The sequence below is a fragment of the Anolis carolinensis genome, unplaced genomic scaffold (genome assembly GCF_035594765.1).
Source record: "Anolis carolinensis isolate JA03-04 unplaced genomic scaffold, rAnoCar3.1.pri scaffold_20, whole genome shotgun sequence".
Classification (NCBI taxonomy): domain Eukaryota; kingdom Metazoa; phylum Chordata; class Lepidosauria; order Squamata; family Dactyloidae; genus Anolis; species Anolis carolinensis.
Window position 1 is genome coordinate 1012213 of NW_026943830.1, and position 16272 is coordinate 1028484.

Sequence of the window (16272 nt, forward strand, 5' to 3'; positions counted from 1 at the left end):
CCTAACAAAGTGACTGGCTTGACCTTGAAGGAACTGGGGGTGGCCCCAGCTGACAGGGAACTCTGGCATGGGATGGTCCATGGGGTCATGAAGAGTCAGAAGTGACTGATCAAATAAATAACAGCATGCTATCCAAACCAATCAAACAAGCCTACAGTACCTATCTTGTTCATAATGTGGAGACTGCCTGTAAAAGCCACATAGTTAAGTCTAATATAGGCAGCACACATGGCCGGGATCTAACAGTAGTATGAACATCAAGGCATAAATAACATTCAATGCAATGTGCAGATTTTACAAAGAGAGCAGCCATATTGCTAGCACTCCCTCATCACAACTAAATAGTGAGTCATACAATAAGTTTTCCCTTGTAAAGTAATGTTCTAGACACTGGCTTCATCTACAAACCACCAGCAACAAAATAATTTGCAGTCCTTCTACATTTCTCAATTGGCAGTAGGAGAGGGGTGGATTGGACCCTGGAAACACCAGTTGCCAGCCCCTCCGGCATTTTCCCTTTCTTGCCCTTGATGTATGAGTGATTCCCTGATGTGGAGGCTCAGTATGAAGACTTGCTAAAAACACACCACACTCACACATGCAGCGAGAGACAAAAAAGTGCTGTCAGTTTAACATATCCATGGTGAAGCAATGTAAAGGAAAGCTGCTCATACGTAACTGACATTTGACAGTAATAGGCAGGAAATGAGGTGTTTGCACCAAGTAAACCTATCCTTTTTTAACTGATGATGGGGCAGAGAGTCTCCTCACAATCCCACAGAGCGTGTACCTTGGCACAGAATCCCTGAGCAATTTAGCCCAAAGAGACCACAAGCCCGTCCTTTCTTCCATCTCCAAACTGTTGTTTTACTAATGACTCATTATTATATTTATAGCTGTTCGGAGGGAAAAAAACATTTAAAGTCATGTTTTGTCACCTGCTTTTTGGTTCCCTCTCCACAAACATTAAGGAAAAGCTGTATTTATCCCCAAGAGTGGTTGACACACTAATACAATGCCTGAGTAACTACAGTCATATACATTTATCCCAACAAAGACTTTGCCTCAACATGCCTTAAATGTTCCTGCTACAAAGAGGTGTTATAAGGTGCTCATACAGCTTAATGCCATGCCTAATTCAGAGGCACAGACCTGTAGGTAAAAGTAGCAGATTTGTTCTTGTTTTATTGGTTTTTTTAAAAGTTGAGAGCCATGTTGACTAACAGATTCGTTGCGTGAGAGCTTTCCTTCACAGAGGAAAAATGTCATATTGTTATTACTACCACTTTTCTCTTCTTCCTCTATCAGTTGTATTCTATGTTCTCCTGTCGTTTTATTTACTAATTTAGGCATCCATTTATTTTTTACAATCTATGCCTTGTTTTCTAACACAAACCGTTGTTTTGCAACACATAAAACCTAATAGGAATATATTTTCATAACCTGTTAAGATTATGATTCCAATATGGTTAAACATTCGTGCAGAGCAGTAAAAACGCAGAAGACTAGGGGTTTATGTGAGCAGAGGTAAAAAGAAATTAAACAATAAGACAAAATATCCAGCCTCCCTTTCCCTTTAAAAAGTCATGCGCATAAAATAAGCATCAGAGACATCAAATAAAATAGCAAAAATATATTTACTCACAATCTTGTATGATGATGGTCATACAGGCAAAAACATCTTAGTTCCAAAGAAAAACAGTTCAGGAAACTACATATCTCTTAACAGACAGGAACATCAGCATGGCATGGTCAGGAGCAAAGAGGAAGAGAGACAGGAAGAGGCATCTGTACATCACTTCCTGTGTGTCCCCAGAAAGGATACACCCATTTCCCATTTCATATGCAAAACCCCCTTAATGGTGTCATCAACTCTGGAATGCAGCTCTGTTCAGGTTACTAAGCAACAGACATAACTAACTACATAAACCATCCCACATTGAAAATGCATGCATGATTGCTTAGATAACCCAACAGCCCTCCTCAATCTGTCATGCATTTTAAACAATTAGTCCCATCTTGACACGGAGGTCTTGGAAACCATCTCTAGGTAACGGTTTAGTCAAAATGTCCGCCACCATCTCCTTTGTTGGACAGTATGTCAGTTCAATCATTCCATCTTGAGAAAGTTTGCGTACAGTATGGTACCTTATACCCAATATGCTTTGTACGCATCATCATCTTCTCAGACTTGGCAAACTTGATACAACTTTGGTTGTCCTCAAACACTTGAATAGGCTTCTGCTCATCAATTCCAAAGTCAGTCAGAAGTTGATGAAGCCACAAAAGTTCATCTGATGCTAGGGAAATGGCTATGTATTCTGCTTCAGTAGTGGATTTAGCCACTAATTCTTGCTTCCGGCTGGCCCAAGCAATAAGGCCATTTCCGTACATAAACAGATATCCGCTAGTTGATTGACAATCTGAAGAATCACTAGCCCAGTCAGCATCTGAGTAACAAATCAATCTTGGTTTGTCACTTGCTGGTAACTTCAATTGTAAGTCCTTTGTTCCTTTCAGGTATCTTACAACTCTCTTGACAGCTATCCAATCTCTCTGAGTAGGTGCACTGACCTTTCTGCTTAGAATTCCAACAGCAGACGATATATCCGGTCTGGTACTGGTAGCTAAATATAGGAGCTTTCCTATAGCAGTTCTATACTGGTTGTTGTTTGCCAAAAGTTCACTTTCTTCATTGTTTCTCAAGAAATCTGTAGTCATTGGTGTAGCTACTGTTTTTGCATCTTGAAGTCCAGTAACTTCCAGCAAATCTATAATCTTTTGCTTCTGACTCAAGAGAAAAGATCCATCTTCCTCTCTCTTGATTTGTATTCCAAGATAGTACATAGCATCTCCAAGTTCTTTCAATTCAACTTGTTTGTTCAAATGTTGTACAACCTCGGTGTAATCATCATCTGATTCAGTTGATACAATAAGATCATCTACATAGGTCAGAATAAAAGTACAATGTCCATTTTTGGTTCTAGTGTACAAACACTGATCTGCTTCTCCTTGCTTGAATCCCAATTGCTTCAGCATTTCATCTAATTTGTTATTCCAGGCTTTCGCTGATTGACGAAGTCCATATAGACCCTTGTGAAGTTTACAAACAAGGTGAGGTCTTCTCTTGTCCTCGAAACCAGGTGGTTGTCTCATAAATAGACTTTCTGTAATCTTTCCATGCAGGAATGCAGTCTTAACATCTAGATGTCGTACAGTCATCTTCTTTGAAGCTGCAATACTTAGAAGTAGTCTTATAGTGCTGTGTTTCACTACAGGTGCAAAAGTTTCATCATAATCCAGTCCACACTTCTGAGAAAATCCTTGAGCAACAAGTCTCGCTTTATAGCGCTCAATTCTTCCTTCTGCATCTCTCTTTAATGTGAATACCCATCTGCATCCAATTGGCTTCTTACCAGGTGGAAGTTCAGTTAGTGTCCAAGTTCCATTCTTGTGTAGAGCATCAATCTCTTCTTGTGCTGCTTTCCTCCACTGTTCAGCTTCTGTGGCAGGTAGCATCTCAATTTCTTCTATAGTAGACGGTTCACTGGATAATTTTGACTCTGCAAGGTAAGACAATCTCGAGGGTGGTACACCTCTGTTAGGACGCAATGAATACCTGTGAGTTTGTTCTGGAAGACAACCTACCTCCGCAGATCCATCTACTCCAGGACACAACTCACCAGCATCATCTTCTGGCCCTCCTGTTTGTGTACTGCCTCTAGCGTCTGTGGTGCGTTCCTTGCCTCTCTGGATGAACTCCGGTGACATTTCCAGTGTGTCAATTGAAGAAATTGTTGGTACATCATCAATGGCTGTAAGCTGTAAAGTAGTATTCTCTTCTTCATCTGAAAAATCTAGCACAGTCCCCTTTAGATTGACCTTGCTCTGTTCATCAAAATGCACTACATGTCGTGTAGATACCTCACCAGTCATTAAGTTCATGACTCTATAGCCTTTATTTGCAGGTGCATAACCAACTAAAATAGTTTGTTCAGATCTACAGTCCAACTTGTGCCTTTTCTGCTTGGGAATGTAAGCATAAGCTATACTTCCAAACTTTTTGATGCGTTTCATACTTGGCACATTACCAGTCCACAACTCAAAAGGAGTTTTAGTAGCACCTTTCGTTGGTAGACGATTCTGAAGAAAAGTAGCAGTGGCAAAAGCTTCGCCCCAGAGACAATCTGGAAGATTTACATCTTTTAACATACACCTTGTCATCTCAACTAGAGACCTAAGCTTCCTTTCAGCCACTCCATTTTGCTGAGGAGTATAAGGAACACTCTTAATATGCTGAATTCCATTCTCTCCCAGGAACCTTTGTGTGCGATGTGAAGTGTACTCACTACCACAGTCAGTTTGAATAGCTTTTGGTGTGCATCCAAACTTAGTCTTCACCATAGCAACATATCTCTGCAACATGTCTTGAGCTTCAGATTTGTCTTTCAGAATATAAGAAACACAAAACTTTGAAAAATCATCTAAGAAAATAACTGCATAATTATTTCCTCCAAATGAAGTCTTAAAGGGACCACAAATATCACTGTGAATTAAATCTAGAATCTTAGTAGATCTCTTTTCTGTGTTGACTGGAAAAGAGGGACTCACTGCTTTCTGTTGAACACAGACTACACATTTATCAAAAGCTGTATTGCTTATCTCAAGGTTTGTAGCCAAATTGTCCTTCTGCAACTGCAGAATTGCATTTGCATCTCTATGACCAAAACGTCTATGCCAAATTTCAAGATTCTTTCCATCAACATGTGTCTTAACCATGTTGGCTTGCTCAGATGAAACACACAATTCATACATTCCATTCTTTTCAAAAGCTTTGGCATATAAAACACCTTCCTTTGTAATATCACATTGACCATTCTCAAAATGAATTGCAAATCCCTTCTTGTCCATGGAACTAACACTTAGCATATTGCATTGAAGTGAATCAATGTAAAGAACATCTGAAATCTCAGTTACAGCAACCTCATCAGGCAAACTACATTTCACAATACACTTTCCAGATCCTTTTATTTTCAATAAATCTCCATTAGCTATTCTCAAATCACCTTTAACTCCTTGATTCAGTTCAACAAAATTCTCAGAGTTATTTGAGCTATGCTGTGTACAACCTGAATCAACAATCCAAACATCTTCTTTGTCTTTGTTCTCATTAATTGTTAAAATCGAATGAGCAGCCATCAAGCCTCTTTGTGATTGTCTGTTTCCAGCAGGCTTGTTTGTAAAAACTTTCTTTTCTTGCCTTACTTGCTTATTGCCACCAGATGGCGTACCATCTTTCTTTGGTAGGCGACAAAATCTAGCAATGTGACCAAATTTTCCACAATTAAAACATGTACTCCCCTTTGGGCTGTCCCTTGAAGCTCCGCCCCTATGAGGGTGGTGACTTGACGCCATGTAACTTGATTCATTTGCTTTGGGGCTATCCACATGTGAACTTCTATGCTGATCATTGCAGAAATCTCTGAACCTTGCAACGGCTAAATTAAAAGTTATATCTGGATTGGACTCAATTGAAGACAAAAATGGGTCAAAAATATTTCCCAAAGAGCCGATCAATAATCCAACCTTATGAAAATCTTCAATGATAAAACCAGACATCTTTAACTTATCAAGCATTTCTGTAAAATTCTCTAAATGTTTATCACACACTTTCTTATCATTAAGCTCTGTTTTCATAAGTCTCTTCAACAATCCAATAGCAGCCAGCTTTGAAATATGGCCAAATGTGCGTTTTAGTGCATCCAGCATATCCTTGGCTGTTACACAATCTCTTACATACATCATTTGCTTAGTTTTCAGAGAAGAAGTGATCAAATATCTGGCTTTTGCATCCTTCACTTTCCAATCTGAAATAGCATCCTCATTAGACTCTGGACATGTTCTCTCAATACAATCCAACACTCTCTCATACTCAAGGAGTATCAACACTTTATCATGCCAATAATGAAAATTATGGCTGTTCAAATCATCTCTCAACAAATACATTCTCTCTCTATCATCCATCTTTCAAACAGAATTCCAAAAATCAAAATTCTTCAATCAAAAATATAGGAATTCCAAAAAGAATGAAAGATCAAAATCAAAATCTCAAAATATTGGCTTAAAATGAAAAATTTGCCAAAAAGAAAAATCAAAATGGTTCTCTGATAAGCACATGCACAGGAGAAAGGAGGAGGAAAAAAAATGTCCTTTTAAAAGTCAAGCCTCTGGCTGGCAAGGCCTGCAAACATTCAAATGGCGACCATGCAGCCAGGCTATTTACAACACAAAGGCTTTGCCTTCAGGCAATCTTCAAGCCTCAGCCAGAACAAAAGAAGCAGGAAATGCCTTCTCAATGTGTGTGAGCTCTCTTCACTGTGGAGCTCAGAAACTTCTCTCCAAACAAAGAGTCAAAACAAAATATTACCTCTTAAAATTGCTCTTTTAAAAATATATCCCCTTTTTGTGTCTGGGCCCATAACCTAATAGGAATATATTTTCATAACCTGTTAAGATTATGATTCCAATATGGTTAAACATTCGTGCAGAGCAGTAAAAACGCAGAAGACTAGGGGTTTATGTGAGCAGAGGTAAAAAGAAATTAAACAATAAGACAAAATATCCAGCCTCCCTTTCCCTTTAAAAAGTCATGCGCATAAAATAAGCATCAGAGACATCAAATAAAATAGCAAAAATATGTTTACTCACAATCTTGTATGATGATGGTCATACAGGCAAAAACATCTTAGTTCCAAAGAAAAACAGTTCAGGAAACTACATATCTCTTAACAGACAGGAACATCAGCATGGCATGGTCAGGAGCAAAGAGGAAGAGAGACAGGAAGAGGCATCTGTACATCACTTCCTGTGTGTCCCCAGAAAGGATACACCCATTTCCCATTTCATATGCAAAACCCCCTTAATGGTGTCATCAACTCTGGAATGCAGCTCTGTTCAGGTTACTAAGCAACAGACATAACTAACTACATAAACCATCCCACATTGAAAATGCATGCATGATTGCTTAGATAACCCAACAGCCCTCCTCAATCTGTCATGCATTTTAAACAATTAGTCCCATCTTGACACGGAGGTCTTGGAAACCATCTCTAGGTAACGGTTTAGTCAAAATGTCCGCCACCATCTCCTTTGTTGGACAGTATGTCAGTTCAATCATTCCATCTTGAGAAAGTTTGCGTACAGTATGGTACCTTATCCCAATATGCTTTGTACGCATCATCATCTTCTCAGACTTGGCAAACTTGATACAACTTTGGTTGTCCTCAAACACTTGAATAGGCAAAACCCCCTTAATGGTGTCATCAACTCTGGAATGCAGCTCTGTTCAGGTTACTAAGCAACAGACATAACTAACTACATAAACCATCCCACATTGAAAATGCATGCATGATTGCTTAGATAACCCAACAAAACCAGCATACAAATACTAGAACAGATTCAGCCAGCCCAATGTATCCACAGATTCTGTATCCACAAATTCAATCTTCTCAGACTTGAATATATATATATATATATATATATATATATATATATATATATATATATATCGTGTTTTACCGAAAATAAGACAGTGTCTTATATTAATTTTTGCTCCTAAAGATGCATTAGGTCTTATTTTCAGGGGATGTCTTAGTTTTCCATGAAGAAGAATTCACATTTATTGTTGAACAAAAAAATGAACATTTATTATATACTGTACAGTAGTTGTCATCACAAACCAGCATAACCAGATAAACTGTGAATCCTATCAAGAATTTCTTGTTACTGCCATTATTTCCATGTACAACACTCTATGGTATGTGCATATACCAATCCTGCATGCTCTGGTGTTCTGTTCGTTGGGCATGCTTCCAAACAAAAACTTTGCTAGGTCTTACTTTCGGGGGAGGCCTTATATTTAGCAATTCAGCAAAACCTATACTAGGTCTTATTTTCTGGGGATGTCTTATTTTAGGGGAAACAGGGTATATATAAAATCCAAATGGTACACTTTGATTTTGCCATTTGATATAAAGGACACAATTTTACAAGTCCATTGCACATAATGGGAGTTGATCACCCACAGATTTTGATATCCATGGCATCCTGGAACCAAACCCTACTGGACACAACGAGATCAAAAATAATTGTACACCTCAATCTTGGTCATAACTCTTGAAAGCTTACTGGAAAAGCACCATCTTCACATTGATTAAAAAAAAAACACACGGTAGAGTTGCCTCAATGTGTATTTGCCTTGACATTCTTGTCATTAAATGATTAGAAATTCAAATAGAGCTTTTAAAGAGTTTACATAGTAGGGAAAATACTTTGACTTTATCTTACTTTCATAAGCGATGCTCTTTGTACAGATAGACACAAATCAGTGCTGGACTGAAACACTTTGCTATCTGAGGCAAAAAAGCACCTCTCCCACCTTTTCTCTTCCTTCCATACACAAAAACTGATTTTAAGAATCAGTTGAATATTATTAGTGGTGATGGCATGGCGATGTTCAGGGATGCAGGGTGAGTTAATACTATGAACTTGAGGGAAATGGCTGGTAGGTTGCTTTCCCTAGCCCAACACCCAGGATCTTCTTCCCAAAGTGGCTTCCTCTCTATTTGGAAGGCTGGATCTGTGTTGGACACAAATAGCACTGGCAATAGGGGCAGGAGGCATCACTGCTTCTGCTAAACTAGAAAATCCTATTCTTTCCCTGTGACATCCCTCTCTGCTACACCACAGACCTCTGAATTGTTTTCTTTGGAGGTCGATTGCCACATTTCCCTTGGTCTCAAAGAGCAACACTCCAGTGTTTAGGAAACCTTGCGTGATAGAGTCAACTAGACTTTTTATAAATAGTTTCATGTATGCATAGAAGTATGCATATTCTAGTGTGATTAAGATTTTTAAAAATGTGATAGTTATATTATAGAGGAGAAACAAATGTGATATTACCCATAATCATGATCACAACTGACATATAATCCATGCATGTCTAGTTTAGTATGGTTTTAGATGTAGAATATGTGTATGTTTGATGTTCTACATTGTTGTTGGTACTATTGTGTGTTAAGCCTGCAGAACAAAAAATTGAGGGGACAGTGACTTTTCTACCTGTAAGTTTCCCAGTATCAGTGGAACTCAGTGACAAGGGAACAAAGTGACAGGGAAATGCACCATGTCGCCTTGCTAAATCTGGGATAAAATACATTAAATGTTACAGGGGAGACAGAAAGAACAAAACACAGAGTTGTTATTTCTGGAAAGTTCCACAAATGTTTCAGAAAATCTGGAAACAAGTATCTTTATATCATATCCAAATATACAAATATTAAGTTTGAGCAAGGATCCGGGTTCACACTGTAGGTCTGTTAATGCTATGTTCAGGCTGTATATCTGCCACCTTCCATGGATATTTTCTGGAAGATACTTTGAAGGACAGATTTCAAACGTTTATTCCTCCCACCCATTTTTCTCTCCCATCCCTCTTATTTATAGTAAATAAAATAAATGAAAGAAAATCCACCCACACACCAGATTGGTATCTTTGTTTTTTACTTTCAAGTATCTTGAAAGCTCCACACAATTATAAGGTTGCTACACATTCATAATTTGTATGGACAGTTTATATTTCAGGAGCACTGTTCATAATAAATGGAGAACATTTTATGAAAGGCCTCTCTCTCTCTCTCTCTCTCTCTCTCTCTCTCTCTCTCTCTCTCTCAGTCTCTCTCAGTCTCTCTTCAGAAATAATTGCGAGAGAAGAGATTTTCTGGAGAAAACAAAAAACCAACAGAAAGTGTGCCTTCAAAACACAGCAACAATAAACTGGTTTCTAGAAATGTAAAGCATACAGTTGCTGCTTATGTCATATCCATTATGAAAAATGTCCTGTTGCCCATTACTGTTAATTATTACATTTCTATCTCTGCAATCAATATTAATTCCACAATTGATTTCAGCTCCAGCTCTAGTTTCACTGCCTATAATATATCAGGTTAGAAACCATATGCAAATAACTTTAATTATATTATTAGCGGATCACTGGTGTCTTGGGTTAATTTTGCATTAGCTTTAGTAGAACTGAATTAGCAATATATAAAAAGGCATGTAGATGATACCACTCTGATGGCCGAAAGCGAGGAGGAGCTGAGGAGCCTTATCACCAAGGTGAAAGAAGAAAGTGCAAAAGCCGGGCTGCAGTTAAACATCAAGAAAACCAAGATTATGGCAACCAAACTGATTGACAACTGGCAAATAGAGGAAGAAAACGTGGAGGCAGTGACAGACTTTATATTTCTAGGCAAGAAGATCACTGCAGATGCAGACTGCAGCCAGGAAATCAGAAGACGTTTACTTCTTGGGAGGAGTGCAATGGACAATCTTGATAAAATAGTGAAGAGCAGAGACATCACACTGGCAACGAAGGTCCACGTAGTTAAAGCAATAATATTCCCCATAGTAACCTATGGATGCGAAAGCTGGACCATAAGGAAGGCTGAGCGAAGGAAGATAGACGCTTTTGAACTTTGGTGCTGCAAGAAGATCCAACCAGTCCATCCTCCAGGAAATAATGCCCAACTGCTCACTGGAGATAAGGATATTAGAGGCAAAGATGAAGTATTTTGGCCACATAATGAGAAGACAGGAAAGCTTGGAAAAGATCATGATGCTGGAGAAAATGGAAGGAAAAAACAAGAGAGGCGAACCACGGGCAAGATGGATGGATGGTATCCTTGGAAGTGACTGGCTTGACCTTGAAGGAACTGGGGGCGGCGACGGCCGACAGGGAGCTCTGGCGTGGACTGGTCCATGAGGTCACGAAGAGTCGGAAACGACTGTGTGATTGAAGAAGAAAAAGGCAGCTCCCAAAATCTGTTTAGAGAACCGGCATGGGATAGTGCTTTGAGCATTGCACTAAAACTTTGGATACCAGGGTTTAATTCCCTGCTTGGCCATGGAAACCCACTAAATGACCTTGGATAAATCATACTCTCTTGGCATCAGAAGAGAGCAAAAGGCAAACCTCTAAACAAATCTTGCTAAAAAAAACCCTTGTGATTAGTTTGCTGTAAGGTTATCATAAAGCATATAACAACAACAAGATCTGTTTACAGGTATAATTTTTCAAAAGGTAGTTGGAAATTCTTTTTGCAGGAATTTTCTTTTAAAAAGGGATGGTTGTGTTATCAAAACACCAGAACCCCAAAACAGATCTCCAAACACCCGACCCAGAAGCAGAGACCCCATAATTACCTTTCCCAAAGTTCCAGGCAACTTCCAAATAACCTTGCCAAAGTTGTTCAATCACATACACACATCCCAGGAAATACTCCAGCATTTGGTCCAGGGAGGAGCATAATCCCTTCACAATATCCTGGGAGTTTCACTATGGGATTAAGAAGAGCCATGGGGTTTTTCCAAGATACTGTAAAGTCATATCCCTGGAAAGATTTCCCCAACCCAATCACTTGGTCCATTAAGGCTGTGCCAACACCCTTGTCACCTATTGTTTGGCCAGCCAAACCCTATTGTCTTATTCCAGGTAGACAGTAACTGGGTTATCAGCCCTATTAGCATAAATCCTATCCGCATTTCCTTCCTCTTGCACCCTCCCTGGGAGGCCCTCAAAACAGCCAGAAGAAATTGAGCAATGACATTTCATTGAAATTCCCACCAAACATGTGAGCTAATCAACAATAGTGGCAGATGGCAGTTCTCAACCAACTAGCAAGCAGATCCTAGCCAGCTCCAGTCTGAACCAATCAGCATCCATGGCAGCAAAGTCCTTTTGTTTCAAATCATTCTCAAAGTGGTATAAATAATCTGAATACAATCCCAAATTCAACAACCAAATTTGGGTTCATAGTTATCTGATGTGGGGGAGAGAGTGAGGGACATACTTCTTTTGATCAAGACACTATACAGGTTGAGTATCCCTCATCCAAAATGCTTCAGACCAGAAATGTTCCGTATTTTGATTTTTCCAAAAAAAATTCTGGAATACTTGCATATCTATAATGAGATATATTGGAGATGAGACCCAAGTCTAAATATGAAATTCATTTATGTTTCATATATGTCTTTCTACACATAACCACAAGGTAATTTTATATATTATGTGTTAAATAATTTTGTTCATTGAACTGCCAGAAAGGAAAGGTGTCACTATCTCAGCAATCCATGTGAACCATTTTGGAGTATTTTGGATTTCTGAATTCTTAATACAATAGAGTCTCACTTATCCAACACTCACTTATCCAATGTTCTGGATTATCCAACGCATTTTTGTAGTCAATGTTTTCAATATATCGTGATATTTTGGTGCTAAATTTGTAAATACAGTAATTACTACATAGCATTACTGTGTATTAAACTATTTTTCTGTCAAATTTGTTGTATAACATGATGTTTTAGTGCTTAATTTGTAAAATCATGACCTAATTTGATGTTTAATAGGATTTTCCTTAATCTCTCCTTATTATCCAACATATTCGCTTATCTAACGTTCTGCTAGCCCGTTTATGTTGGATAAGCGAGACTCTACTGTAACAGATACTCAATCTGTATGCCAATTGACGCAGCCTAGAATCGCGTTGTCTTTTTAAGCTGCCATATGACACTGATGACTTATGTTCAGCTTGTGGTCTACTATGGACCTCATCACATGTAGAATTTTCCCAATTTCTGCACACTTTAAAATTGGAGTCCCACGGATGCCATCACATGATATAAGGGCACTTCTGGTGGAGATCTGTTTCTGCAGCACATGAAAACAGAATCTTAAATGCATCTTTAGGAGTTGGATGCTATCCAACTCCAAATGGAGAAAAGCAGGAGGAAATGAGGGAAAGACGGACATCAACATGATAAGGATGTGGGATGGCTGGTCATCTCATGAAGATGGAAGGAAATGGGGTAAGACGGTCCCCTTCGCTTCCCCCCCACCTTCCCTCTTCTCGTGGGATGAAGACCTAAGACTCCTACATCCCTTTCATATGTACCATTTTAAGCTGGGTGCTACCCATTCTATATCTGTGCATTTATTATTTTTTCTACCTACATATGTGTAGTACTTGAAATTCATTTAGTTTTGGCCTACTTCTCCAATCTGTTAAGGTTATTTTGGATTCTGATCCTGCCCTCTGGGGTATTAGCCAATTCTCCTAATCAGCTAGAGCTCATGGAAGTTACAGTCAAACAACATCAGGAAGGCCACACATCACCCCTTCTGATTCAGCCTCTCCAATTAAAAAAATCTTCTTCCATAGCAGACAATGTGATAGATAAGATCTGCCTCAGGCTCTGGAAAGTCACCATTAGCCAGGCAAAGGATAGACAAAACACTAGATAAACTGTCCAGCTTGTAGCGTCATGGCATTGATTTTGGTTCAAACGTACCTGGCATCCTCTGGGCCCCACCTTGTGACGAGACTAGCGCACCCCCTTTCTCTTGCTCAGCCACATTCCATTTCTCATTCAAGTGCTTGCTCCAACATGTCATGCTGTTTTGTGAAGTTTTATTTTTAGACTGTTTGAAGTTTGTGCACTCCTTTACTCCTCCTCCTCCACAAGCTCCAAAGTACAGCATCAGTATCTTAACAAAAGCTGGGTGCTGAGTGTATGTTGTCATCCACCTTGGCTTGGATGTGCTCCAGTGGTATTCTTTAAAGGTGCAGCTCCTGATTAGCACTGAAATGGTCAGTCTATTTATTTTACACACATTTGCATGTCTTCCATTCCTTGACCAGTTGATCACACTGTTTAGAAACCGCATCCTATTCATGTGCATATTTAAAGGAAGATGAGGGTAACATTTTATGTATCTTTCTGAGAGTTAAAGTCTACAAAAGGAAGTTATAAAAGCAAAGTGAATTGCAAGACTATTTGCCTCCCCTGTACTATGAAAAGTTCGCATAATACATGCAACAGTTAGAGAGATTGTGATTAAGGAGCAAACACCTCAGTGACTCATAGAAATAAACTAAGCTTTATTATAGGAGCACCATTCTAAGACAGAATAATAACTCAAGGTACTGATTTAAGATAGCTCTATCTTAGAAGATCAAGAGAGGGCTCATGAGAAGAAGAAGTGGAGAAATATCGCTAAGAGTATCAGTTTACATCAGAGAGGGCTCAGGATAGATAGACATAGAGCAGTGGTTCTCGACTTGTGGGTCCCCAGATATTTTGTTGCTGTATATTTGATTGAAGAAAATAAAGATGGAGCACCGCTCTCAAAAAAGTCTTCAAAAGTAAAGTACAAATAAAGTCCCAATTCTCTACAGGGGTCCCGGGTATTTTTGACCCTGTTTCAGGGGAAAACCCCTTCTTCAGGAGTTGTTAAACTCAGCAACAATGAATTTCTATCTAAAACAAAACATAGAGTAACAAGTATTTTACCAGCAGTATTAACAGAAGTAAAAGTAACCCATATAACAGTATATACTTACATAGTGCTAAATGCTTTCACTGAGTGACTCTGCTTGTGGTGATTTCAACTGCGAGTAATTCTGGAGGTTCACTCAAGGGTTTTTAAAGAGTACTTGAAGGTTTAAAGGAAACAGCTAAAATTAAGTGATTCATTAAGTCCCTGAGGGGAAAAGGTTTTAAACTTAAAGATCCAGTACATTTCCCTTTGGGATAATAGTTTTTCCAAGTCCATGAAAGGTTTTTGAGAGATGCATTCCAGAACACAAAATTTAAATGAGGTAGGTGAATGTTTGTATTGGGTGAAGTGTGAATATAAAAGAGATTCTGTAGATAAATTTTTGATTCTGGATTTATGTTCAGAGATTCTGATTCTCAAGGATCTGGTTGTTTTTCCAATATACCAGAGATCACAGTCACATGTCAAGAGGTAGATTACATTGTTGCTATTACAAGTAGAAAAATGTTTTAGTGTGGTGCCCACTTTGTTCCTATGATTATATATCTCCTTAGTCTTCCAAGATTGAGGACAACACTTACAGTGACCACAAGGATAATGGCCTCTCAGGGTGCTCTTTGGTGTACTAATAGAAGTGGTTAAATCTGTATGGATTAAATATTCTCTAATATTTTTAGTACGCCTGTTTCCAAAAATAGGTAATTTATCGCAACCTGAAATATCTTGAAGAAGATGCCAGTGTTTTTTTATAATTTGGATTATGTGTTTGGAGTAATGTGATAATTCTTGTGTCCAGATAATTTGATTTTTAGTTGGTTTAGCAGGTTCTTTCAGTAGGGTGGTTCTATCAGTTTTTTCAGCTTTAATTAATGCCTTTTTGATGACATGTTCAGGATAGCCTCTACTTCTAAACTCCTGGCTTAAGGTCAGGCTTTCATGAATGAAGTGTTCATTAGAGCTTGAGTTACGCTTTAGTCTAAGTAGTTGTGAAAATGGAAGATTGGTCTTTAAACCAAAGTGGTGGAAGCTGTTATAATGAAGAAAAGAATTCTTATCTGATGGTTTTCTGAAGTTCTTGACCAACAGTTTGTTATGATGTTTATACACAGTAACATCTAAAAAATTGATATGTGACAGGTTGAGATGACTGGTAAATTTAATAGACGTATGTATAGTGTTAATCCAATTAGAGAATCCTACTGCGGCTTCAGTTGTTTTAAATACTATGAATATATCATCAATGAATCGGCCATAGTATATTATATTAGAATAGTACATATTTAAAGATGGATTAAGCAATATAGTGTTTTCTAAATGTGTCATGAATAGATTGGCAATCGATGGAGCTAACGGACTTCCCATAGCGACACCGAAGGTCTGAAAGTAAAATTGGTTTTGAAAACGGAAATAATTTTTCTCTAGTACTATATCTAACAAGTCCATCAAGAAGTGTGTAGGTGGTTGCAACTTTGTTCTCCTACGAAGGATATTTTCTATAATGGTACGAGCCTCATCTAGTGGAATGTTAGTATAGAGTGAGGTGACATCAATCGTAACTAAAATGCTGTCCTCCTCAATATTGAGATTTTCTACGATATTAATGAAGTGCTTTGTGTCTTTAATGTAGGAATCACAGAGAGGGACAAATGGTTGGCAAAAGGAGTCTAGATATTTAGCAACTGGTTCCAATACAGAAGATGAACCAGAAATAATAGGTCGGCCTGGGGGTGGAATGATGCCTTTATGAATCTTAGGAAGAATATAAAAGATGGGTATCCTAGGGAAGTCATTTTGTAAGTATTTAAATGTAGAAGAAGAGATAAATCCCATGGATAATCCCTCTTGACACACCACCCTAATAAGGGACTGAATGTGTT

At 38.5% G+C, this 16272-nt stretch overlaps 1 long non-coding RNA gene across 1 annotated transcript in view; it reads right to left on the reverse strand.

Moving 5' to 3' along the window:
• Positions 1–14133, reverse strand: part of LOC134294765 (uncharacterized) — a 76596-nt gene extending 62463 nt beyond the window's left edge. Inside the window, exon 1 of the long non-coding RNA XR_010001457.1 lies at positions 13408–14133. This is a non-coding gene — a long non-coding RNA (uncharacterized LOC134294765). The remainder of the gene's footprint in view (positions 1–13407) is intronic.
• Between the last annotated feature and the right edge of the window lie 2139 nt (positions 14134–16272).